This window comes from Giraffa tippelskirchi, chromosome 12 (assembly GCF_054371585.1).
Source record: "Giraffa tippelskirchi isolate mGirTip1 chromosome 12, T2T-mGirTip1v1.2.pri, whole genome shotgun sequence".
NCBI classification, from domain to species: domain Eukaryota; kingdom Metazoa; phylum Chordata; class Mammalia; order Artiodactyla; family Giraffidae; genus Giraffa; species Giraffa tippelskirchi.
In genome coordinates, this window is record NC_137286.1 from 25727509 (window position 1) to 25754295 (window position 26787).

Sequence of the window (26787 nt, forward strand, 5' to 3'; positions counted from 1 at the left end):
GTTAGGCTGACTCCCATGTTCCCACACCCTAACGGTAAGACAGATTTCTCATGGTCCCTGAATTCCGTTTCCTTGTCCTGCTAACTGGGTTCAGGGACAGTGACTGGCACAAGGCATTCTTATGAAATAGACACTCAACTCAAATCTACCAACCGCATGAATCTCTCAGATTGGACTTGTTCCCAGTCTCTTTTCCTTGATTTTCCTTCTCTAGCTTCCTCTGTGCTTTTCGTAATTACTGCTCTTCTTCCTATTACAAATGAACTTCTTCTTGTTTCTGTCATCTCCTAAACCTCCCTGAAGAACTTCTCTAGCAAGTTCTGGCAAAAAGTAGCAAGAATCCTGAAGACCAGTCAAAAAAAGTAAACAAAAAAGCAAAAACAAACAAAAAAAAAGTGAAAGGAAGCATGCTTTTGGTTCTGGAAACCACATGCTTCAGTGCTATCTTAGGTACCAGCGCAGAAGGGTCCCTTGAAAAGGAGTCAGACTATAATATTGCTTAATATTAATATCTCAGTAACACTGTAAAGTGATTTTACCATGACTTGCCTTGTACCAAGGGCTGGGCTTCCAGCAACTCCTTTTATTCCTTTTCTGGTGCCAATTTCTAATAACTTTATGGCCAGAAACTACTGCACAGCTTGGGCAGGGGAGGGCGGGGTGCAGGGAGAGACAGGAATTAGATCCAGGCCCAGGGGGTCAGTGGCACTGTGCAGAAAAGCTGGGCCCTGGAGGAAACAAAGGTCAGGAACTGCCCTGGCCCCTTGGCAGTTTGAGGGTGTCATTAGTTGGAGAAAATGAGGTAGGTCTAGTCCAAATAAAAGAGGAAGCTGGTACCTCACCTGTCAGCTCTACATTGAAATAAGAAATAAAAGCCCAGGTTCTGGAGTTTCTTCTGCCTGTCAGGTGCCACAACAACTCGGTACCAGGCCCTAACCCTCCCTTCTCCATACCTCAGTAGGAAAGCATCAACAGGATAGGGTTCAGCAACACTCTGTCAATAGGGGGGACAAAGAAGGAGTCTCACTGCCTGACCATCTTATTTGAGGTGATGACAAGAAACCTAGAGAGAGACTATACATACATCCTTATATGACCATCAGAGTCTAACTTAGATCTTTGTGTAAATGAGAAGACCTTCCCTCACTCTGAGTAGATACAGCTCTGTGATTACATAGCTTGGGTGAAATGTGGCAAGATTTGTGCTCAGGAACAGTGCACAACACAGAGCCACACAAAGCCGTCCCATTCCGTAGCTCAAGGGTTAGAAACTACTAGGTTTAAGGCAAAGTGTCAGAAAAGATGGCAAGTGTCATGTCTGGGTCAGTCTTCTCACACCCTTCTGCGTGTTGGGGCATCGATCTGTGCCAGGCTAGCTGAGGGCAGAGGTGTTAGGAGGAACGAGGGTGGCAGGAATGCAGTGGCCCTGCCAGAACTTACAGTCAAGCCAGCCATGTCCTAACCTCACTCTGACACAGCCACTGAGACCCAACCCATTCCTATCATCAGACTCACTCACCACCATCTGTCTCTGAGAAAAATTATCAAGAACAATCCATGCTTGCTGTGAGTGCATGTGGGGATTCAACAGTGATGCAAGGTACAAAAATGGGCCAAGCAGTATTATCACCAAAGGAAAAATCAAAAGGAATGGAGAAAGCTCTCAAATCAGGGTGGATTGGTTCCTAAAAAAAGAATTGGACCACACCTCCTCACCACTGCTCCAAACATAAAATAACAGATAAACTTTAAAAGAAGGTATTAAAAAGGTTAGCACTTCCCTGAAGCTCAAACGGTAAAGAATCTGCCTGTGATGCAGAAGATCAGGGTTCTATCCCTGGGTCAGGAAGATCCCCTGGAGAAGGGAATTGCAATCCACTCCAGTATTCTTGCCTGGAGAATTCCATGGACAGAGAAGCCTGACAGGCTACAGTTCATGGGGTCTCAAAGAGTCGGACATGACTAAGCAACTAACATACACACACACATTAAAAAGGTGGGCTCTAAAGCAGCATGATGATCTCCCTAGGACCTACTACTTGCAGCTCTGGGGGAATTCATGGCAACTGTAGGTGCTCCACAGGTGCTCTGAGCCAGTTGCATGGTGCAAATCAGGGCAGGACCAGTGTCCCCTGCCCTCATGACAGAAGAGCAACTGCAGGGCTGTCTGAGGGTAAGCCTCCTGTGAAGCTGCAAACCTAGGGAGCCAGGAAGAAACTAGAACAGTCCTGGCATGGAGCCGACCTGAGCAAGGCTGTGCATGAATGAAGGGAATGGACCTGCAACCTATTAAGTAGCAGCCAGGACAGCACTCTCTCACCACCATAAAACACCTCGTTCTGAAAAAGGGTCCTGGGAGGCTGGAGTAGAGACAGCCATTCAGGGACAGACATGTTGAAGAGAAAGTGAGAATATTAAACAAAAAAGGTAACCAACAAAAGTCAGCTAACACTACAAACGCAATGAAAATAACAGACTAACCTAAAAAGCATTTCTGTGTTTTCAGGCTCCTCAGAGAAAAACGAAGGAATAACATTCGTTTAAAACTTGAAACAAAAACAGGCACAAATGAAATTAGAGGAGGTAGAGGGAAAATATAATAAATGAAAAATACAGAAACTGAAAAAGATGAGATCACCTCTAGTCTGTACACACTCAAAAGAGGATTAGAAAACTGAAAAATTACACTGAGAATAAACCACTAAGAAGGAGAGGAAAAGCATGAAAGAGCAGCTAAGATTAATGGAGAATACATTGAGAAGCTCCAAAATTCAGTTCAGTTCAGTTCAGTCGCTCAGTCATGTCCGGCTCTTTGCGACCCCATGAACCACAGCACGCCAGGCCTCCCTGTCCATCGCCAACTCCCGGAGTCTACCCAAACTCATGTCCATTGAGTCGGTGATGCTATCCAACCATCTCATCCTCTGTCGTCCCCTTCTCCTCCCGCCCTCAATCTTTCCCAGCATCAGGGTCTTTTCAAATGAGTCAGCTTTTCGCATCAGGTGGCCAAAGGATTGGAGTTTCAGCTTCAACGTCAGTCCTTCCAATGAACACCCAGGACTGATCTTTAGGATAGACTGGTTGGATCTCCTTGCAAGCAAAGGGACTCTCAAGAGACTTCTCCAACACCACAGTTCAAAAGCATCAATTCTTCGGTGCTCAGCTTTCTTTATAGTCCAACTCTCACATCCATACATGACCACTGGAAAAACCATAGCCTTGACTAGACGGACCTTTGTTGGCAAAGTAACGTCTCTGCTTTTAAATATGCTACCTAGGTTGGTCATAACCTTCCTTCCAAGGAGTAAGCGTCTTTTAATTTCATGGCTGCAATCACCATCTGCAGTGATTTTGGAGCCCCCAAAAATAAAGTCAGCCACTGTTTCCACTGTTTGCCCATCTATCTGCTATGAAGTGATGGGACCGGATACCATGATCTTAGTTTTCTGAATGTTGAGCTTTAAGCCAACTTTTTCACTCTCCTCTTTCACTTTCATCAAGAGGCTCTTTAGTTTTTCTTCACTTTCTGCCATAAGGGTGGTGTCATCTGCATATACATCTAACCAATTCCACAAGAGCCAAGAATTAATGGAAGAGAAGCAATATTAAAAGGGTTAATTTCAAGAATCGAAGAAATATGCATCCACAGTTTGAAAACTTACTCTGAGAGGCAAGGTGATGAAAATAAATTCACAACTATATTGTGTGATCAAACCACAGAACACTGTAAAAGTTACTAGAGAAAAAAAGACAAATTCCTATGAAGGAATGACAGTTGGACTGAAAATAGGTATATCATCAGCAACAATCAATGCCAAAAGAAAAGGGAGAAATATCTTCCAATCACTGAGAGAGTATAATTATTTACCTTTCTATACTGGGCTATTCAGTTATCATAGACTAGGGGAGCTTACTACCCAGAGACTCACTGAAAAAACAAAAGACTGAAGAATTCATATAGAAACTGATAAAAATATATAATAATACTATATTGAATCCTTAACCATAAAAATAATAACTATTTTTGTGTTTTTTTTTTAAGTTTAAATACAACCCTAGAGAGCAATATGAAGAAAGCTATGTGCAGAGTCTGTATAGCAGGAAGAGAGGAACAAAGAAATTATTTTCTTATCCAAAAGAGAAGAGATATACTGAATAAACACAGGCTTTATAAAAATTTTAAAAATCAAGTATATATGTTAAAACTGTAAGGAAAACCAGTAAAATAAGAGTAATGCATCATATATATTACAAACAGTAAAGGGAAGAAAGGAAAATTTTTAAAAAAATCAATCGCACAGAAAGTAAAAAAGGAAAAAAAAAAAGCAGCAAAGGAAAAGGGTGGCTGCAGCAGAAGCACCCAGATGTCTGCCAAAGATTTGTGATTCTCTCCCCCAGTGAGGAACTGATGCTGGGAAGTGGCAGTCAGGCTGCAAACTACATTTCCCAGGTCCCTCTTGCTTCTAGGTAAGACCATCTGACTAGTTCTCATCAAATGAGCTGTAGTTATGTAAATAACTTTTAGGCTGATGTGGTTAAGAAGCAGGCATGCCTTCTCCACCTTGTCTTTCCCTTTCCATGGTGATCTTGGAACTTATATGTTAGGAGTAGCAGAGCCACAAGATTGAAGGAACCTGGGTTTCTAAATGACTGTGTGGGGCAGACCATAGCCTCCATGTCACTGACTGGATTTTATGTAACAAAATACAGACTTCTATTATGTTAAGCTACTGAGGTTTCCAGGTTCATCTGTTAACCTCAGCTAGCACTACCCTAAGTAATACAGATGGTAAACTGAAAATGCAAAAAATAATGAAGGTATATTATCAAAAATGTAAATGGATTAACTTAAGTCCAAGGGTTGGCAAACTACACCTGGCAGGCCAAATCTAGACCTGTATATTGATTTATGCAGTGGTCCCCAACCTTTCTGACACCAGAGGCTGACTTCATGGAAGATAACTTTTCCACAGACCAGGGCAGGGAGGTTCAGGATGATTCAAGTGCATTATATCTATTACGCACTTTATTTCTATTATTATTACATCAGCTCCACCTCAGATCACCATGCATTAGATCCTGGAAGCTAGGGCCCCTGGATTTATGTCAGTCAATTTATTTATTGTCAGTGGCTATTTCTGAGTAGCTACAGCAGAGACTATATGTACCACAGAGCCAGAAAATATTTACTATCCAGTCCTCTATAGGCAAAGAGTGCCAACCTCTAGATTAAACCCACTTATTAAAAAATGGGATGAGATCAAGTCAGTTTTTAAAGATTCAAATGATGCTATTTACCACAAAACATAATTTTTAAAAATCTCACCTAAGGTTTAAAAACAAGGAAATGGATAAAGATATGTCAAGCAAATATTAACCAGAAGAAAAAATACATAGCAATATTAATATCAGACAATATAAAAGGTAGTACATCAGCCTGGTAGGCTACAGACCATGGGATCGCAAACAGTCGGACACAACTGAGAAACTTCACTTCATTTCACCAAAAAAAACACCCTAAGAAGATGAAATGATCTTGAACTTGTAAGCACTTCATTATATAAAGCAAAGGTGATAGAATTACAATGAAATTTTTTCAGGACTGTAAATTCAGAGGCAAATTTCACCACAAATGTTTCCAAAACAGATAAATCAAGCCAATAAATTTTAGTTATATGAAAGAAGGAGCAGTTAGGAGATCTGAAAGCTGCGACTCCCAATGGAGAATGGGTGCGGGTTTCAAAACCATTTGAGGAACTTTTTCAAATAGTACATTACCCAGAGAGCAGGAAAGGAGAGATCCCCTGAAAACTAACGTAGTACACCTCTGTTACTGTCAGTGAGGGATCCCTCAAGGATGTTATACTGTGGGAAAAAGAGGTTGAGAACCATTTAGCCTTTTTTTCTCAAGATGGTAGACAGTGGTCAATCTCGATGAGAAGCACCCTGAAAAGAAATATTTTTGGATTTATCAAGTACTTAAACCATCTCCAACATGAACTTCTCCATGGCTACCATAGCACATCAAAGGACTGGAATAAGAAGAATAAACAAACAAAAATCTGTTGTGATAGTGACCAGCTATCACTCCCGATTTTCTGAGTACTTGTTTCTAATTTTCAAAACATGTCAGAACTTTGTCCTATAGATTCATTTTAACTAAATATACAAGTGCGCAGGACAGAAAATAGTTTTTAAAGTGTTCAAAACAATCTATATATTGACCTAAAATCTTGGCCAAACAGCTTTAGGAAAATTTTACTAATAGACAACCTATTAAAAGGAATCTACTCCCTCTAAAAGTTCAAAGTTCACCACACAAGAGAAATGCATTTAATCTAAGAAATGCATTTAATGTAATGTTCTCATTTAATCCATTCCACCAGTCCACTTGGTTTCCTCTCTAGCCCTCACCTATGAGAATAAATTTATAATAATGTAGTCAGTATGACAAAATTCCTCTCTAACAAATAAATTCTATGTCCATGGAAGTTTACAGTGAATATATTTTGATAAGCTATATTCAAAGGCAAGAATAAAGAAATTGCGCCCAAATAATGGACTGAGGTACTAGTTCAGAAAAAAATATATATAAAATATACAATTTAGTAGTAATGAGGAAAACATAAAATGCTAGGGAGAGAAGTTCAGTTCTGACATGGGAAGCAGAGAATACTATGTATTCTTGAATAGGTGAACAACATGGTAAAAACATCAAAGAAGGATTAGAGCAGAAACAGAGAGGCTAGAAAACCTGGATGGTCCATGTATGAGTTGATGAGGGAGGGGATTTAGAGGAGCAGTCATAAGAATGAGATGTACTGTGAATGAAGACTGGGGAAGAGGAGGCAACCCAGACTGGAAATAACTGGAAGAGAGAGAAAAAAGAAGAAAAAAAAAAAGGAGGGAGTAGGAAAGAAGGGAAGATGGAAGAACAAAGACTACATTGATTACACTTACAAAACTGGTCCAGGCATGATGACAGTAAAGAGAAACCTCTTTCTGTTCATGGAGGTGAATTTCAGACTCATTAAATTTAAGATTAAAGATCAAGGATAAAAATCAGGCCAGCATGTGAATACGGTGATGGTGATTCTCAAACAGTAGCCCTTAGAGCCCTGCATCAGAACCCTCCCACCGCCCCCCACTCCTGCAACCCCACCCCTCCGCACCCCCACCTATCCCCCACACCCCACCCCTTTGCCTCTTAAAATGCAACTTTCAGGGCTCCTCTCCAGACCCACTGGGGTTCCCTCATAGCTCAGTTGGTAAAGAATCCGCCCGCGATGCGGGAGACCTGGGTCCGATTCCTGGGTCAGGAAGATCCTCTAGAGAAGGGGGATCCACTGGACCCACTCCAGTATTCTGGCCTGGAGAATTCCATGGACTCTATAGTCCATGGGGTCCCAAAGAATCAGACACGACTGAGCGACCTTCACTTTCACTTTCACTCCAGACCCACTGAACCACTATCCTAGGAATCTGGATTAAGTCAGTTTACACAGGAGTGACCCCCACCAGAGATGGATCTGTGCACTCTGTAGACCAAACTCCAACTGGCTGAGCTTACCCAAAGTTACTGAAGAGGAGAGCGGCATCCAAGCACTAGCTTAGGGTGGAAAGATGGGGTCTCAACAGTTATGTGTCACAGACAAAGAGCAGCCAATGAAGGATACACAAAGAAAGGAGTATGTGAGCTTGGCAGGAACCAGAATTACACATTATCACTAGGATGAGGGAATATGTGGACAGAGTTCTACTGGGTACTTGGATTTTTTTTTTTCCTCTGAAGTCCTAGAAAACGGGACTCCTGTGACTGACAAAGAATATAGCTTGAGCCTGTTGATAGCATCCTGGACAATAAGAAGAACCAATAGGCTAACATTTGGTACAAAGTAGATCAAGTAGTAGAGTTTTTAAGTATTAACTTGTCCAAAGTAAGAAAAGATCTTAATGTTTCTCATTTTCATCAAGCATGTAACAATAACTTTGGGGTTAAAAAAAAAACAAAGGAATGATTAGGAAATGTTTAAACAGGTGTCTAATATTTTAAGCTCTGGAAGAAAAAAGGTGATTCGCCCCAAGTGTACTGTTCCTCCCAGTTATATTATTTCTTTTCTAGTGTTTTTTAAATGGTCCTAGTTTCCAAGGTAACAGCCACAGGATACTAGGTCATATTCCTCTCAGTTTAAGAGTTGCAGGCAGGTGCTGTTCAGGATGTAGTGAAAGCCTCGGATCCAAATACCCAAGTGCTCTTCTGGAATTAATGAGCAAAAATATTCAGTCACTACAAACTTTAAAGCTGAAAAAGCTTCTCAGGGTAACAATAGCAATTTACACACCTGCAAAGCTTTGTAACACACAAGGCACTTTCCCACGCATTTCTCACAGAGTCTTCCTCAGAGGCAAACAGAGCAGATATTATTATTTTCCCCTTTCACAGGAAGGGTTATGTCTTAGGAATGGAGCTGGGATCTGAACCCTGACCATCAGGCTCAGGAATCTTTTCATGATACATGAAATACATAATTAATTTAAAAGGGTTTCTTTTCTTTTCAGAAGTAAATCTAAGGGACTTCTCTGGTGGTCCAGTGGCTAAGACTCCGTGCTCCCAATGCAGGGGGCCTAAGTTCCATCCCTGGTGGGGGAACTAGATCCCACATGCTGCAACTAAGAGTTCTCATGCCGCAACTAAAGATCAACATGCTGCATCTAAGACTTGATGCAGCCAAATAAAATAAATAAATATAATTTTTAAAATTAGGTAATTAATATTAAAAAAAAAAAGTAAATCTGAAAGGAACATTTGATTGGTAAATGTTTTATCTGCAGTTCACATCATCAAATATTTCAGTGAGGCCAAGCTCAGTTTTTCTGGTGAACTTGAAGCCTAAATTTCCTGGGAAAACAAAACCTTTCACTTGCAAGAAGGAATAGAGTTAGTGGGGGAAGTAAAACCACAGTGTGGCTAAGAAGACATGAAATGTAAATGTTTTATACAGCTGGGGTCTTGGTATAACAATCAAACTCCTCCTCACCCTAAAATCCAGGGATTCTCACCATTCTGGAACGATTAAGGACTAAATCTTAACTACAGTAGAGGCAGCCGAGCTACAAAGAATAAACTAAAACAAAGAACTGTTTCACTAACACCTCCCTGACACCCTGAGAACCCAAAGCAACACAGTTTTGTGGCCCTAACTGTGCTGAGGGGCAGCATGAGACCACACAAGCATAGAAATTATTTCTGAAATAGCCCCTGTATGAGCAGAGGCCATCTTATCATGGAGTAAATGGGATAGAGCCATGGAAATATTATCTTCTTACAGCTGCTGCAGCATTTTTATCATTAATTCATTCAGAAAGTTATTTACTGAGGTCAGACTTTGTGACAGGTAGTTGGGATACAGAAGTGTACAAAACAAATGAAGACCTACTCTTTGTAAGTTTTATTCTAGCAGAAGAAGAGCGAAAACAAATAAATTGTGTGATGGACAACAGTTGCCATGGAAAAAAACTGAAGCAGGATAAAAGGGATGTAGCTTTCACAAAACACAAGTTGTGTTTCCATTTTAAATGTTTTTATAAACCATCAAAAAATTCATAAGATTAATTTTAGTAGCTGTGATAGTTCAGGAATATTTTATAATGATAACAGAATCAATTCCTCAGTAAGACATAGCAATCCTAAATGCTTATATAGCTAAACAATATTTGCTTCAAAATATACGAAGCAGAAAGTGTTGAAACTGAAAGACCAAATAGAAAATTCCATAATTATAGCTAGAGATTTCACTAAATTGATGGAAGAAGTACAAAAAATCAGTAAGAATATACATGATTTGAACAATATTATCAACTAACTTGAGCTATTAACACTTATAGAACATTCCAGGCAACAACTGCACAGCCTTTTTCTGGCCACAAGGAACATTCATGAGGCATATCATATCCTGGGCTGTAGAACAAGCCTCAATAAATTTAAAATATTGAAATCACATGATTTCAATATATAAAACTTAAATTTTAAATTAAAAAAATAACACAAAGATATCTAGAAAATCCCCCAAATATTTGGAAACTAAAAGTAAACATCTAAATGATTAATGTAGCAAGGAAAAAAAGGTAAATAGTAAACATCTTGAACTAAATGAAAATATAAACACAGAACATTAAAATATGTGTGGTAAACATGGTCTTGAATTGGAAGAATTAATATTGTTAAAATGGCCATACTACCCAAAGCAATCTACAGATTTAATGTAATTCCTATCAAATTACACATGGTATTTTTCACAGAACTAGAACAAATAATCCTAAAATTTACTTGGAACCATAAAAGACCCAGAATTGCTGAAGCAATCCTAAAGGAAAAGAACAAAGCAGGAGGCATAACCTCCCAGACTTAAGAGAGTACTAAAAAGCTACAATAATCAAAACAGCATGGAACTGACACAAAAACAGACATATAGATCAGTGGAACAGAATAGAGAGCCCAGAAATAGACCCACACATCTATGGACAATTAACCTACAACAAAACAGGCAAGAATATACAAGGGGGAAAAGACAATCTCTTCAGCCAGTGATGTTGGAAAAGTTGGACAGTCACATGCTAATCAATAAAGTTAGATCATTCTCTCAGTTCAGTTCAGTTGCTCAGTCGTGTCCAACTCTTTGGTCTTTTTAGATCATTCTCTCATATCATACAAAAAAAACCTCAAAATGACTTAAAGACTTATATATAATACATGATACCATGAAGCTCCTAGAATAAAACATAAGCAAAATATTCTCTGACATAAGTCATAGCAATATTTTCTCAGGTCAGTCTCACAAAGCAAAAGAAACAAAAGCAAAAATAAAACAACCCACTCAAAAAATGGGCAGAAGACCTGAATAGACATTCCTCTAAAGAACATACAGATGGTCAATAGGCACATGAAAATATGTTCAAAATCATTAGTAATTAGATAAATGCAAATCAAAACTACAAAGAGATATTACCTCACACCAGTCAGAACGGTTATCATCCAAAAATCCACAAACAACAAATGCCGAAGAGAATGTGGAGAGAAGGGAATCCTCCTGCACTGTTGGTGGGAATGTAAACTGGTACACCACTATGGAGAACAGTATGGAGGTTCCTTAAAAAACTAAAAATAGAGCTACCATATGACTCTGCAATCCCACTCCTGGCCATGTATCCAGCAAAAAACATGGCCAGAAAAGATACATGCACCCTAGTGTTCACTGCAGCACTGTTTACAACAGCCAGGACATGGAAGCCGCCTAGATATATATCAACAGAGGAAAGGAAAAAGACGTGGTCAAAGGACTGTAGCCTGCTTAATGAACTCAAGGTTGCCAGAGGAAAGGGATAGTTAAGGACTTTGGGAAGGTCAAGTACATACTCTGTATTTAAAATGGATAACCAACAGAAACCTATTATCTAGCACATGGAACTCTGCTCAATGTTATGTGCCAGCCTGGATGGGAGTGGGGTTTGGTGGAGAATGGATACATGTATATGTATGGATGAGTCCCTTCACTGTTCACCTGAAACTATCACAACATTGTTAACTGACTATACCCCGATACAAAATGTTTTTGGTGTTATAAAAAATAAATAAAATTATTAAAAAGAAAAACAAGTAGGACCTAATCAAACTTATACACTTTTGCACAGCAAAGGAAATCATAAACAAAATGAAAAGACAACCTACAGAATGGGAGAAAATATTTGCAAATAATGCAACTGATAAGGCTTAATTTCAAAAATATACAACAACTCATACAACTCAATAACAACAACAACAAAAAACAACCCAATCGAAAAATGGGCAGAAGACCTAAATAGATACTTCTCCAAAGAAGACATACAGATGGCCAAGAGGCACATGAAAAGATGCTCAATATCGCTAATTATTAGAAAAACACAAATCAAAACTACAATGAGGTATCACCTCACACCAATCAGAATGGTCATCATTAAAAAGTCTACAAAAAATAAATTGTGGAGGGAGTGTGGAGAAAAGGGAACCCTTTTACACTGTTGGTGGGAATGCAAACTGCTGCTAAGTCACCTCAGTCGTGTCCGACTCTGTGCGACCCCATAGATGGCAGCCCAGCAGGTTCCACCGTCCCTGGGATTCTCCAGGCAAGAACACTGGAGTGGATTGCCATTTCCTTCTCCAATGCATGAAAGTGAAAAGTGAAAGTGAAGTCGCTCAGTTGTGTCCGACTCTTAGCGACCCCATGGACTGCAGCCTACCAGGCTCCTCCATCCATGGAATTTTCCAGGCAAGAGTACTGGAGTGGGGTGCCATTGCCTTCTCCGGGAATGCAAACTGGTGCATCTATTATGGAAAACAGTATGGAGGTTCCTCAAAAAACTAAAAATAGAGTTGCCATGAAAAAAGAAAAAAAGTGTTAGTTGCTCAGTTGTGTCCCAACTCTTTGTGCTACAGTCTATGGACTGCAGCCCACCAGGCTCCTCTTTCCATGGAATTCTCCAGGAAAAAATACTGGAGTGGGTAGCCAACCCCTTTTCCAGGGGATCTTCCTGACTCAGGAATCAAACCCAGGTCTCCTGCATTGCATGCACATTCTTTACCATCTGAGCCACCAGGGAAGTCCCTGATCTAGCAGACCCACTCCTTTTCAGTGGCTAAGACTTGGCACTCCCAATGCAGGGGGCCTGGGTTCAATCCCTGGTCAGGGAACTAGATCCCACATGCTGTAACTAAGAGTTCACATGCCACAACTAAAAGATCCTACATGCACATTGAAGATCCTGCATGCCACAACTAATACCCAGCACAGTCAAGTAAATAAATAGTTTTTTTAAAAATTCCACTTCTGGGAAATTACCCAGAAAAACTATAATTTGAAAAGATAAATACATCCCTATGTTCACAGCAAAAGATTTATAATAGCCAAGACATGGAAACAACCTAAATTTATACTGGATGAATGGATACAGAACAGCTAGTGTACATATACATTGGAATATTACTCAGCCATGAAAAAGGATGAAGCAATGCCATTTGCAGCAACATGGATGGACCTAGAGATTATCAGACTAAGTGAAGTAAGTCAGAAAGACAAAGACAAACACCATGTGATATCACTTACATGTGGAATCTAAAATACAACACAAATGAACATACCCATGAAACTTGTTTATTTAATTTATATGCAGAGCACATCATGTGAAATGCCTGGCTGGATAAGTTTTAGGCTGGCATCAAGATTGCTGGGGAAAATATCAACAACCTCAGATATGCAGATGATAGGACTTTCATGGCAGAAAGCAAAGAGGAACTAAAAAGCCTCTTGATGAGGGTGAAAGAGGAGAGTGAAAAAGCCAATTTAAAACTCAATATCAAAAAAACTAAGATCATGGCATCCAGTCCCATAACTTCATGGCAAATAGAAGGGGAAAAGGTGGAAGCAGTAACAGACTTCCTCTTCTTGGGCTCTAAAATCACTGCAGATTGTGACTGCAGTCATGAAATTAGAAGATGATTGCTTTTTGGAAGGAAAGCTATGACAAACTTAGTATATTAAAAAGCAAAGACATCGCTTTGCAAACAAAGGTCCATGTAGTCAAGGCTACAGTCTTTCCATTAGTCATGTACGGATGTGAGTTGGACCATAAAGAAGTCTGAGGACTGAAGAATTGATGCTTTCAAACTGTGGTGCTGGAGAAGACTATTGAGAATCCCTTGGACAGTAAGGAGATCAAACCAGTTAATCCTAAAGGATATCAACCCTGAATACTCATTGGAAGGACTGATGCTGAAGCTGCAGGTCCAATACTTTGGCCACCTGATTTGAACAGCTGACTCACTAGAAAAGGCCCTGATGTTTGGAAAGAGGGAGGGCAGGAGGAGAAGAGGGCAACAGAGGATGAGACAGTTGCATGGCTTCACCGATTCAATGGACATGAACTTGGGCAAACTCCAGGAGATGGTGAGGGGCAGGGAGGCCTGGTGTGTTGTAGCCCGTGGGGTCTCAGAGTTGGACATGACGTGGCAACTGAACAACAACAATGAAACAGAAAGAGACTCACAGACACTGAGAACAGATTTATGTTTGCCAAAAGGCAGCTGGGTGGGGAGGGAAGGATTGGGAGTTTGGGATTAGCAGATGCAAACTAGTATATATAGGATAGATAAACAATAAGACTACTCTATAGCATAAGAAACTATACTCAGTATCCTGTGATAAACCATAATGGAAAAGAATATGAAAAAAGAATATATATGTGTATAACAGTCATTTTGCTGTACAGCAGAAATTAACACAACATTGTAAATCAACTATACTTAAATAATTTTTTTTAATTTAAAAAATGTGTAGGGTACAGCTATAGCAGGTAAAATTGTCTAGAGGCAAGTTTAAATGCTTCTATTAGAAAAGAAGAAAGGTCTAAAACTAATAATCCAAATTTCCTCTATAAGAAACAAGAGAAAGAGGACTAAATTAAAGCTAAGTAAATGGAAGGAAGGAAATAAAGAGTAGAAATTAACAACAAAGAAGTGAACAAGAAATAGAAAAGAAAAATTAAACCAAAACTGGTGGGAGTTTTTGGCAAAATACAATAAAATTAATAAATGTCTAGCCAGACAAATCATGAAAATAAGAGAGAAAACACAAGTTACCAAAATCAGGAACAAAAGAGGAGACCTCCCTACAGACACTAGAGAGGTTAAAAGAAAAACAGAATAATATTATGAAAAACTTCATGCTGCTGATTTAGGACAAAATTCATCTTTTCCTGGAAACACAGGAGCACATACATGGTTACAGTCGTCTGAAACTACTGCTTCTCAGAGTAGTCTCAACCATTTATAATAACTTTAACTTTTAACCAAAATAACTTTTATTTTGCATAGAAAACATTTCACATGGAAAATGTGAACTGTCACACCCCAGCATTTAATCAGACTAGCAGAGTTCATGAATTCACATAATACAACTTTCTACAGTCACTAATATTCCATATACCACTTCTCAAAATGGTAGAAATGAAGATATTCACTAACATGAACCAAAGACATAGGTTTTCTGTAGTATATAAAAATAAGCTAAAGTATAAAAAAAATTAAATATGCTTAATAATTAATACTTTATTTTTTCATCATGCTTACAAATGATCTAGGTATTTAATGACTTTCCATTAATTAACCTGATCTAATGTCAGTCCAAGATTTAACATACCAAGATCTTGGAAATTTATCTTCAAGCTGACATACCACAGAACATAATTATTATACTAATTAAATAAACTACATCAGAATAAGGGTTAATTTGGTCAAATACAAATTTATATTTATCATAAGTAAGCATTAATGGAAGTAATGCTAGCTTACTTGATCAGTAAACCTGTATAAATTTAGAAAAAACATACCCAAATATAATATAAATGTATACTTGCATTATATATAATGCTGATAAATCAGAGAAGATATAGCTGTTTTTATTAAACCAAATTATTAAAATAATCTATCCCTTCTGAAAAGGTTTTTTGCAGTTTGCATAAGAGACTTTAACTGGTTTAGTGGGTTGCTATTTGGAAGAAGACTGGAGAATTTTTTAAGTAAGCAAGACCACTGGTGATAAAGAATCCAACCCTGGCTGTTTCTAATTACAGGGAAATGATGCTGACTGGGAGATCCCCAAATCAGTATTATGATGAGTTGTAGACTCTTCATTCATAAATAATCTCCTGCCATATTCATTCTACCAGGATTAAAAGGTCTTCATAGCTCAGCAGTTCCTTCAACTGCATCATGATTCAATTACCCTTTCAAGGGTGGTTTGAGACCTGTGGGCACTCTCCAGTCCTTTGGGCTTCCCAGGTGAAGCGAGTGGTAAAGAGCCCACCTGCCAATGCAGGAGATGTAAGAGACTTGGGTTTGGAAGGAAGGTCCAGGAAGAATACTGGAAGATGGCATGGCAACCCCCTCCAGTATTCTTGCCTGCAGAATCCCATGGACACAGGAGTCTGTCAGACTACAGTCCACAGGGTCAAAGAATTGGACACAACTGAAGCAACTTAGCGTGCACACACACACTGCAGTCTTGCTCTTACTTCCTGAAAAACTGTAAGTAGAGAAATCCACAGCATGGGTTCCAGGTGTAGTCTCCGGTGGTCTCCATTCAATAAAACTGGAGGAATTTTTCTCTTGCCCTCAATTTGTTTCCATGTCTTCTTCATCACCAATGACAATTGTCTCACACTTTCCTTCTGAGAAGCCAATGCTTCTGAGGATGGGAGAATTTTGGAGTAATTTCATTGTAGCTGTTAATTTTTTGATAATATAAATGTTATGGTTCTCCAACCAGTTACCACTAGTGCCGAAGGCAGGGGAAGCCATACAGGTTCAATAAAAACATCACCATCATCATCTTCTACTGATGAGTCTTGAAATTTATTAGACCTAGAAACTAAAGGATTAGGTGGACCACTAAATGAATTTCCTACATTAGTGAGACACATTGTTCATTAGCTATTTAATGAATGAATATGTGAATGGTCCTCACTGAGTCAGCCCCTTTGGGGAATTGATCTTTTTGCTCCCTAATTCATCAGTGGCCTCTGATTTTCTGGGATATTCCCTTGAATACTCCACACAGACAACCACAGATTTCAGATACTTGGCTGCTCTTATGGGAAGTTCTGTTCTCTATTCTGGGACCCACACTCATCATTAAGATTGAGTTAAAAATAAACCCAAGAAATGATAACAGCTTCTTGTCTTAGCCCTTCTAGAAAGGGTATCACTGTTTAAAGGGGATGTTTTAAAACTTGAGCAAAAATGCGTTGCTCTAGTGACTAGGAGAACATTCAGCCATCAAGACTAGGAAGAGTTCATCTGAGTTAGGCCTTTTGGATCATCTCATACATCCTCTACTCATCATGCCCTTCCATACCTCTGAGTTTTTATGGTTTTTCATCAACCCTGCCCACCTGGTGAAATATCACCTCAAAATTATCTTCTCTAGCTCTCCTGGTTAGCAACTCTCACCTGTTTCCTTAGCAGAGCTCATACCTTTACAACTGTGCTATGAGTTATCATAATTATATATGCTGCCCTCTCCTCTCCCAGAGGCATGAAGCCCAACAAGAGGGGGAGGAGTTGCTGAATTCAAAAATGGACTGGGAGAAGAAGGAAGCAGGAGAGAATCAGAGAGATGGCAGTAGAAGGACTCAGATGGCATTGCCAGCTTTGAAGATGGATGGGGCCACAGGTCAAAAATGCAGGTGGCCTCTAGAAGCTGAAAAGGTGAAGAAACAGATTCTTCCCTAGAACTTCCAGAAAAGAAATCAGCCTTGCCAACAGATTTTTAGCTCAGTGAGATCCATATCAGACTTCTGACCTAAAGAATTGTAAAATAATAAATTTGTGTTGGTTTCTTTAAGACAAAGAAAAGAAAAGGACTGTTTTACTTGCCAGTTTATGTTGCTTGATTCTGGCAAATTCTATTTTACAGCAGTTACTGGCAACATCCCCATTCCCCATGAAAACATGAGGGATTCTCAGTGAAGAATTATGGCCTGAGCCACTGCTAAAAGCTGTGATTTCAGGTGATTGGATCTCATCATCACTCACCAATTTTTTCACTCACAGTGCTCCTCTTTTCCCAAATGCCCTATTGGATATCTTATTTAAGCCAAATTGTTTCCCCAATTTTTTGAGCACCACCTTTGGGATTTTTGCCATATCAAAGTAGCACCAGAGCTAATAGTAACTTAATCCCTTTCTTCAAAGCAACTTAATTTTTAAATAGTACTTTTGCTTTATAGGTAATATCCATAAAATATTAGGTTTGATGTGTTAATTGTTTTCTCCAAATACACATTTAAAAACAAAACTATTAAAATTTTTTAAAAACCTTTCCATTAAAATAAACTCGTAACTACTAAAATTTTAAAAACAACTCTGTCTAGGTACCCAGGAAAATCTTTTCATGTACATCAGTAGCATAACTCCTCCACTTTGTGAAATACTTCCTAAGTTTTTGCTACCTTCCCCAGGCCTTCTGCCCAGAGCTACCCCTTCATTCTCAGCAGGCTCCCTCACCTCCTACATACTTAAATAGAGAGTCCTTCAGACTTGAATTCCATCAAGCAATCTCCTTGTGTCTTCCCACTCCATACACATCCCTAAAAGCTCACCGGCATCTGCTCTCATCCTTGCTCCCTCTGCCTTTGCTCTCAAAAGAGGAGCCTGATCTTCTTTCCACTAAAGAAATGTCTGTTCATTCATGTTCTGAAGCCCATTCTAATACACTGCCTCAAGGATCTTACCATTAAAATAGTTTTCAAGGATTTACCTAAATTATACAAACTTAAATTCTTAAAATGAGCTGATTCCTTTACTCTTTAAAATCTAGCACATTTTAAATCCCAGAAATACCATTCCGTATTTTCTGAGAATTATAGGAGCATTATATTTAACTAGGTACCTATTTATCTCAAAAGCCAATCAGGACTTCTTTAATTTGGGAAATTTTTATCAACGAATAACACCTTCTGGATTTGGAAAAAAGTTATACATCCATAAAATGAGATGTGAAGACTTTTTGAATTACAGACATACCAACACAGAGTTTAATTCCAGTCCTAAGTCAAGAGTAAACACAGAAGTACAAAAAATTTACTGGCTCAGATAGCAGAGAGCTGTTCTCCTTGGTGAAATACAATATTCTTAATTGTTTTGAGCTCAAATAAATGAATAACCAAACAAATAAGACTAACAAACTAGTTTCTCTGTTGTCTCTCATCCAGCAGAGACCCGATCTCTACAAATCATAGATCCATTCACATGTTATAGTTAGACATAACACCAAATTCCCAATCATTGCTACCAAGAGAGGGTAATGGTACTGCTGCAAGCAGAACAAATACAAACCACAAAATTAATAGAGAACAATATTAAAATTACAATAACAGAGAGCAAAGCAAAGTTACTGTCATTTTGAGAGCCAAAAAACAAAAGATGTGTCTAAGCTTTAAGCAACCCATGAGTTGCATTTCTCTGGGGAAAACTACACCTAGTTTTGTTAGGTGAATCCATTGAGCAGCTCAGTAGAAGATCTCCAAGATGTTAAAGTATATTTGAAAAAAAAGTAAAAATCATGCCTCTCATACAGATATAAAATGAACATGTGTTAAAGATTTTATTGAATGTATTAATCAATGAAGAAACAAAGTAGATATTGCAACAGCTCAAACGAGCAGTCAAAAATCACAAATTTATATGGAGTAAAGGAATGCTGAAATGAATCTGCAAATGGAAGCAAAACAAGCTTCCTCCACAGTGGCAGACAGAAGTCAACTGAATCTCTACTAGTCAGGACAGATTTTGCATGTCTATAAACAAGAATTATTTTGTGTTGCTATCAGCTATCTTAGAGACGAAAATGGCAACCCACTCCTGTAGTCTTGCCTGGGAAATCCCATGGACAGAGAAGCCTGAGAGGCTACAGTCCCTGAGGTTGCAAAGAGTCAGACATGACTTAGGGACTAAACAACAACAATCAGTTTTCTACAATTTACAGTTTTAAGACAGTCTCCATAGATTTGGAATCATATAACTCTAATCAGGTAAGCCTGGGGGACTGTTTAGATTCTAGACGATGCAGTTATCCACCTGGGCACAAATTTTTCCCACACAAGAGACATTTCTCCCATGAAAACAGCAGAAACAGGGATGTGTGTGAATATAAGTAAATTTGTAATTGCCGTTGAGTGACTAATTTTAAAAAATGTCAGTGCTGCAGTCACCATCCTCAGTGATTTTGGAACCCAAGAAAATAAAATGTGTCACTGTTTCCACTTTTCCCCCATCTATTTGCCATGAAGTGATGGGACCAGATGCCATGACCCTAGTTTTCTGAATGGTGAGTTTTGAGCCAGTTTTTTGGAAATTAAGGAAGCTCATCACTGATAAGTCTCTTGTGCAGGCTTTCACCTTTTCCCCCTTCCCCTCCTCCCCCTCCTCTCAGTAATATGAGGGGGAGAATATGAGGTTATCTGCTACTACAAAGTAAAGCAACTAGTTGCTGTGAAAGGGCTCCATGCATAAAAATATCTCACACCAGCCTTACCACAGTGACTTTCTCATTTCACTAAAAGTGAAACTTGCTCTGTCATGTCTGACTCTTTGCAACCCCATGACCTATGGAGTCCGTGGAATTCTCTAGGCCAGAATACTGAAGTGGGTAGCCTTTCCCTTCTCCAGAGGATCTTCCCAACCGAGGGATTGAACCCAGATCTCCTGCATTGCAGGCAGATTCTTTACCAGATGAACCACAAAGTAGCCACTAAAAGTAGCCTTTAAAACACAGGGCTTCCCTGGTGGATCAGTGGTAAAGAATCCACTTGCCAATGCAGGAGACACAGGGTTCCATCCCTGGTCTGGGATGTTCCCACATGCCTGCAGAGGAGTGAAGCTAGGGCGCAACAACAACTGAGCCTGTGCTCTGGAGGCAACGTGCCACAACTACTGAAGCCCGCACACCTGAGAGCCCACGCCCCACAACAACAGAAGCCATAGCAATGAGATGCCCAAGTATCGCAACTAGAGAGTACCTCCGCTCACCAAAACTAGAGAAAAGCCCACACAGCAACAAAGACCCAGCACAGCTCCCCCCAGAAAACACACATATAAATCATCTGGGTATCATCTTTTGCATAACTTGTATGCAGAGCACATCACGCAAAATGCCAGGTTGGATGAAACACAAGTTGGAATCAAGACTGCCAGGAGAAATATCAACAACCTCAGATATGCAGATGACACCACCCTTATGGCAGAAAGTGAAGAGGAACTAAAGAGCCTCTTGAGGAGGGTAAAAGAGGAGAGTGAAAAAAGCTGGCTTAAAACTCAACATTAAAAAAACTAAGATCATGGCATCCGGTCCCATCACTTCACAGCAAACAGAAGGGGAAAAAGAAGAAACAGCAACAGATTTTATTTTCTTGGGCTCCAAAAGCACTGTGGACTGTGACTGCAGCCACGGAACTGAAAGATACTTGCTCCTTGGAAGGAAAGCTATGACATACCTAGATTGTATACTAAAAAGCAGAGACATTACTTTGCCAACAAATGTCAGTATATAGTCAAAGCTGTGGTTTTTCCAGTGGTCATGTATGGATGTGACAGTTGGACCATAAAGGAGGCCGAGGGTCGAAGAATTGATGCTTTCGAACTGCGGTGCTAGAAAAGACTCTCAAGAGTTCCTTGGACAGCAAGGAGATCAAACCAGTAAATCCTAAAGGAAATCAATCCTGAATATTCATTGGAAGGACTGCTGCTGAAGCTGAAGCTCTAATACTTTCGCCACCTGATTTGAACAGCCGACTCATTGGAAAAGACCCTGATGCTGGGAAAGACTGAAGGCAGGAGAAGGAGGTGGCAGAGGATGAGATGGTTGGATGGCATTACCAACTCAATGGAGATGAGTTTCGGCAAACTCCGGGAGACAGTGAAGGGCAGGGAAGCCTGGTATATTGCAGTCCATGGGGTCACAAAGAGACACAACTTAGTAACTGAACAACATCATCATCCTTTGACTGGTACAGTCAAATCCTCACAGCCCAATCCTCTGGAAATCTATCACTAGGCAAATTTGGGAAACACTGCTTTACCACATTTTAGTTTACAGGGTTAGCCAGAAGAGCCCTGCAGAAATAAAACCCAGTCCTGGTGAGTTTTGAAAGATCCTTGGAGATCTTTCTCGGTGAGGCATTTAGGAGGTGTTCTAAGGAGTCTATGGGTATGTGTGGGAAGGGGGAATAGCCATAAAAGAGAGAGAATAGCAAAGGAAGGGGGCTGGAGGAGAACTCCAATGAGATTCTTTAGTAGAGGGAGACAGAGAAATGGAGAACAATTAAATCAAAACCTTCAGGGGAGGGCTCTGGCACTGATATTTTTTAAAGCTCTCATGATGACTACAAACTGCAGCCCAGGTTTATAACCTCGGTTCCTTAGCTGAAGTTCACCAATTTCATACCAGGTAAAGCTGGTCACTGATACTGAGGTTGTGATTCATTTATTCCCTGCTCAAGAGGATGTGAGGATTTTAGTTGAGCTGCTCCTTTTTAATTAGAGCAAAATTCCTAAAGAGGAAATGATTAGCTGGTTTTGTCCATTTCAATTGTGTCATATCACTGAATGTTCCCTTTCTATGAGAAAAAAGAAAAAGAATATGGTAGATTTTCCACTTATCACAGTGTGTTATCCAGTTGTTGCCGTAAGATGAGAACTCAGATATATGGCTATAAAATAAGTCTTGAAGTCTTTATTCTTTTCTAAGCTATTGCAAAGAGTAAAGTGAAGTGAAAGTGTTGGTCACTCAGTCACATCCGACTCTTTGCAACTCCATGGAATGTAGCCCGCTAGGCTCCTCTGTCCATGGGATTCTCCAGGGAAGAACACTGGAATGGGTAGGCATTCCCTTCTCCAGGGATTTTCCCCACCCAGGGAACGAACCTGGTCTCCTGCATTGCAGGCGAGTATGACCTAGTAATACTACAAGTGGTCCAGTGGAAAAAGAAATGAATTTAGTCTCAGAAGATAGGTAGGACCAGTGCCAGTACTGCCCATGGAAATCATTAAACACTTAGTTTCCTTCTCTGAAAATAAGATTTTTCATCTCTTTGGATCTACAATGCCACTGATTATAAGATGCACCAGTTTTACATATCACAAAGAAAACACAGATGACTGTTTTATCCCATCCGTAATGTAAATAGTTAGAATTATGACAGCATCTATTGGTAACACAGTCTAATGTTCCAGAATATAAACATAAAAACTTTTTTTTCTTGTCAATAAGATAAGCTGAGAAAAAAACCTCTCAATCAATCTTTCCTAAAGTCAATTTGCTAAAACTGCCAACTAAAACTCCCTTCTTCTCACGCTTGTTGTTTAGTCGCTAAGCTGTGTCCAACTCTTTTGTGACCCCATAGACTGTAGCCCACCATGCTCCTCTGTCCGTGATTTCCCAGGCAAGAACACTGGAGTGGGTGCCGAGATACAAAAGATTATCTAATTAAAAAGCAACCTACCTCAAAAGTTTCCTATATAACTTCGGAAAGATGTGTTAAAGAACACTATTCTTTGAGGTTATCCTCATTGATCCATTCCATAAAGCTATCAGAAGAAATCCTGACACCCAGTGGATCACCAAACCAGTCCACAAGCACAGGGAGATGCGGGGGCTGACATTTGCAGGCAGAAAGAGCCGCGGCCTGGGCAAGGGCCACAAGTTCCACCACACTATTGGTGGCTCTCGCCGTGCAGCTTGGAGAAGGCGCAATACTCTCCAGCTCCACCGCTACCACTAATATAAGTAACGTTTGTAAAGTTCTTACCTAATAAACAATTTAGGGCATTGTTTGCTTTAAAAAAAAAAAAAAAGAACACTATCTCCCACCCACCCCCAAAGAAAGTGATTAGAGACACATATTTAACTGGTGATAAGAGCAAGAATTGTTTTAGTCAAAATCTAATCATGGGATCTTAAATATATTTTAGTCTGGCAGAAGCCAATAGTGTTTGTTTCAATGTTGCAAATGTGCATCATGAAAACATCAGGGTGATTACAAAGGCATAAGGTGAACTGGGTAAGCATGCTCAGTTAGTGAGGTATTCCATTTAGATGGAGGAGGGACAGGATGGGGAAAAAAGATACAGGTGGAAAAGACTAGGGGAACACAAGAGTTTGAGGGGAAAAAAAGACAACTGTGTAATAGAAAAGAGAGAAGAGAGGAAGGAAATCTAAGATGTTAACTGAACGCCTCTAACAATTGTTCTCCTGGATGAGGCCTTTAATAAATGTATAACCTGACAGAAAACAACATTCAGAAAATATCCAGAAAAGAAACAGCCTGCATGGAAATTGTAACGAGGGTGGATGACAAGAAACTGTAGCTAAAGAATCGTAGACTTTGTGAGGGAGGTGGGGCCTACAGACCCACTGAATGGCTCCAGAAGAGCCTCTTAGCAGCGAGGAGACAGAAACAGGACTGTAATCTAGCGTAAGAAACAAAGGCAATTTGCTAGCTCATGTAACCAAACTATGGAAAGGACTGAATGATCCCAAAAGACAATGATACTCTTCCTTCATTTCTCATCCTGGTCTTTTTCTCTTAATTTCTTCCTTGGGGTACCAAGAGCCTTAGGTTGACATCCTTTATAGCTCACGAGCCAAAGGTTAAAAACAAACCGACAGCCAGCCAGCCAGACCCTCCACCTGGGCAACGTTCATCAGTGTATTCTAAAATCAGTAAGTGAAAGGTGTATGGGAAACGATAATGGAGGGTTCAGGCTGGTCACCTCACCTGAACCCACTGATCAGCCAGACATTACCTGCCTTTTGTTGAGATGCGATAGGAAAGGCTACGAGCTACCAGTGCGCCTCTAAAGCTCAGTAAATTATACCAGGATCTAATTAGAGCTTTATATCTAACTGTAAATTTTCAAAAAACATGGAGAAACAAGTTAAACGATAACATCAGTGATAAACGAGACAAATGAAAGAAATGTTACGTTTCATGGTGTAAATATCCGGTTCGCCCAACAAATCAGTATCATGAAGAGAATGGCGGTGGGGGAGGGGGAAGTGGAGATGGGATGTTAGCAAATTAATGAGACCTAAGAAGCATAGCAACCAAACACAACGTGGGAGGAAAGAACCTTCTTTGGAAGGCATCTTTTACACAACCAAGGAAATTGGAGCGTAGAGTGAATATTAGGTGATACTAAGGAATTACCTTAACTTTTCGAGATGTGATAATGGGTGATTACTTTTCTTTTTTTCCCCAAGCACTCATCAAACAAACTTTAAGTGGGAAACTACGAGCTCTAAAGTGAGGCACCAGCCGGGCGGCCCACTCCAAAGAGCGTCCGCCTCACGGAGCGCGCGTGTCCCGCTAGCCCGAGCTCCTGCAGCGCGCAGCTCTGAGGGCCGTTGTCGCGCTCGCCGCTCCCAGCATGCTCCACGGGCCGAGCGCTCCCGCAGGAGGACCCGGGCCCTGGGGCCCTCGACGGGACCCTTACCCAAGATGCTCCGGGCGCTCATTTGCATGTCCCACCAAGAGGGGAACTATATTGCGGTCTAGTTGTCAGAGCACCAAACGTGCGAGCTTTGTGAGTGACTGTGTGAAATCAAATTTCTCTGAATGTTTTGCGTTCGCTGGGAAGAAGCGCAGTTTGGTCACCATAACTGTAGGGCCAAAACATCCCCGTGCCTTATATACGTTGTGCGGGCAGGTTATAGCGTGCTCGCTTCGGCAGCACATATACTAAAATTGGAACGATACAGAGAAGATTAGCATGGCCCCTGCGCAAGGATGACACGCAAATTCGTGAAGCGTTCCATATTTTGCTCTTTTCCCCCACGGTCCAGATACTGTTTCAAGCCCAAAGGAAACTCTTTGGGTCAAGCACACCGTCTGGCACGCAATGCTGAATTTGATATTTTTCACTATAAAATATGTTATAAAAAATATTCGTGCAGAGCAATCTATGAAGTGAGAATGAATCCGAGTTACATCTGTAAATTTATGTGCAAATATGAGTTTGAGTAAACTCCGGGAGTTGGTGATCACAGGGAGGCCTGGCGTGCTGTAGTCCATGGGGTCGCAAAGAGTCGGACACGACTGAGCGACTGAACTGAACTGAACTGATGTTTCTATATTATCTTGGAGATAAGAAATCTTGCATTTCCTTAACTGAACTTGAAAGTTCTGAAATCGCCTTTTGATCTGTCTCTCTCGACAACACAAAGCAGAGGCGCAGGTGGATCTGGCTCTTAGTTCACTAAAGGCTGCCCTACACATGAAATGCTCAATGAATCCTTACCAAATCATTCTGTATTATTAAATAAATGAATTATTGCTGAGTTAATGAATTCTTGCTATAGGAAGTAAGCAACAGTAGTACACAATACTCGGGCCTACTTTGTGACTTTGGTCGTTTTTGACTGGAATTCGTACTCTTTTCTCAGATTGTGAGCTACACAAAATCAGGGACTGTTACTAAAGAGTGGTTATACGGAGTGAGCTCAATGTTGCCCCCTGGATCCTACAGCTTCAGGATCAATTGAAAACTGGCTAAAAGCAGCAAGCCCGTTCCTAAGCCTTTCCGAGACGGGTTTTCTATGCCTGTTTTTATCTGACTTCTAACGTGCACTCAAAAAGCCGCTTTACCTAAACCGGGTGGATTCCGTGATGGGAAATATAAAAATTCAGCGCCCAAAACCCAAAGTGTATTTTTACCAATAAAAACAAGCATTCGACTGCAGACACCAAGATTAGCTAGGTAACTTAATAGAAATGAGACAGGTTGGCCGCGGGGATGCCAGGCAGCCATCGAGCTAGAATCGACGCTGGCAGGGCAGAGGATCCGGTGGGAGAAAATTGCAGGTGTCCTCAGGCTCTGGGGATGCACACCGGAAAGCGCAAGCCGGGGTCTACCTCCAAATGTACCTCTCAATACTTCACAGTTTTTTGTGTTAAGCCGGCAAACAGTGTCTGGATGTGGGGAATGGCGCAAAATATGGAACGCTTCACGAATTTGCGTGTCATCCTTGCGCAGGGGCCATGCTAATCTTCTCTGTATCGTTCCAATTTTAGTATATGTGCTGCCGAAGCGAGCACATCTTTGCTTTCGTCCATGGCTTATATAAAGTTCAGAAGGTCTCGTCTCTCTACAGTTACGGTGACCGAATCGTGCATGTTTTCGATGATTCTGAAACTTTTAGG

General features: G+C 40.3%; 1 protein-coding gene and 2 non-coding genes across 3 annotated transcripts in view; 1 reads left to right on the forward strand and 2 right to left on the reverse strand.

Annotated features, from left to right (window-relative positions):
* AKAP6 (A-kinase anchoring protein 6) overlaps positions 1–25071 on the reverse strand; it is a 571209-nt gene extending 546138 nt beyond the window's left edge. The window contains exon 1 of the mRNA XM_081547988.1: positions 24796–25071. The gene's annotated coding sequence lies outside the window, so the exon portion shown is untranslated. The remainder of the gene's footprint in view (positions 1–24795) is intronic.
* A 231-nt stretch (positions 25072–25302) lies between these two features.
* LOC145530778 (U6 spliceosomal RNA) lies at positions 25303–25409 on the forward strand. Its single transcript, XR_014072071.1, has one exon. It is a non-coding gene; the product is annotated as a U6 spliceosomal RNA (small nuclear RNA).
* Positions 25410–26575: 1166 nt separating this feature from the next.
* LOC145530779 (U6 spliceosomal RNA) lies at positions 26576–26682 on the reverse strand. The gene has a single exon (XR_014072072.1). It is a non-coding gene; the product is annotated as a U6 spliceosomal RNA (small nuclear RNA).
* Positions 26683–26787: the final 105 nt, after the last annotated feature.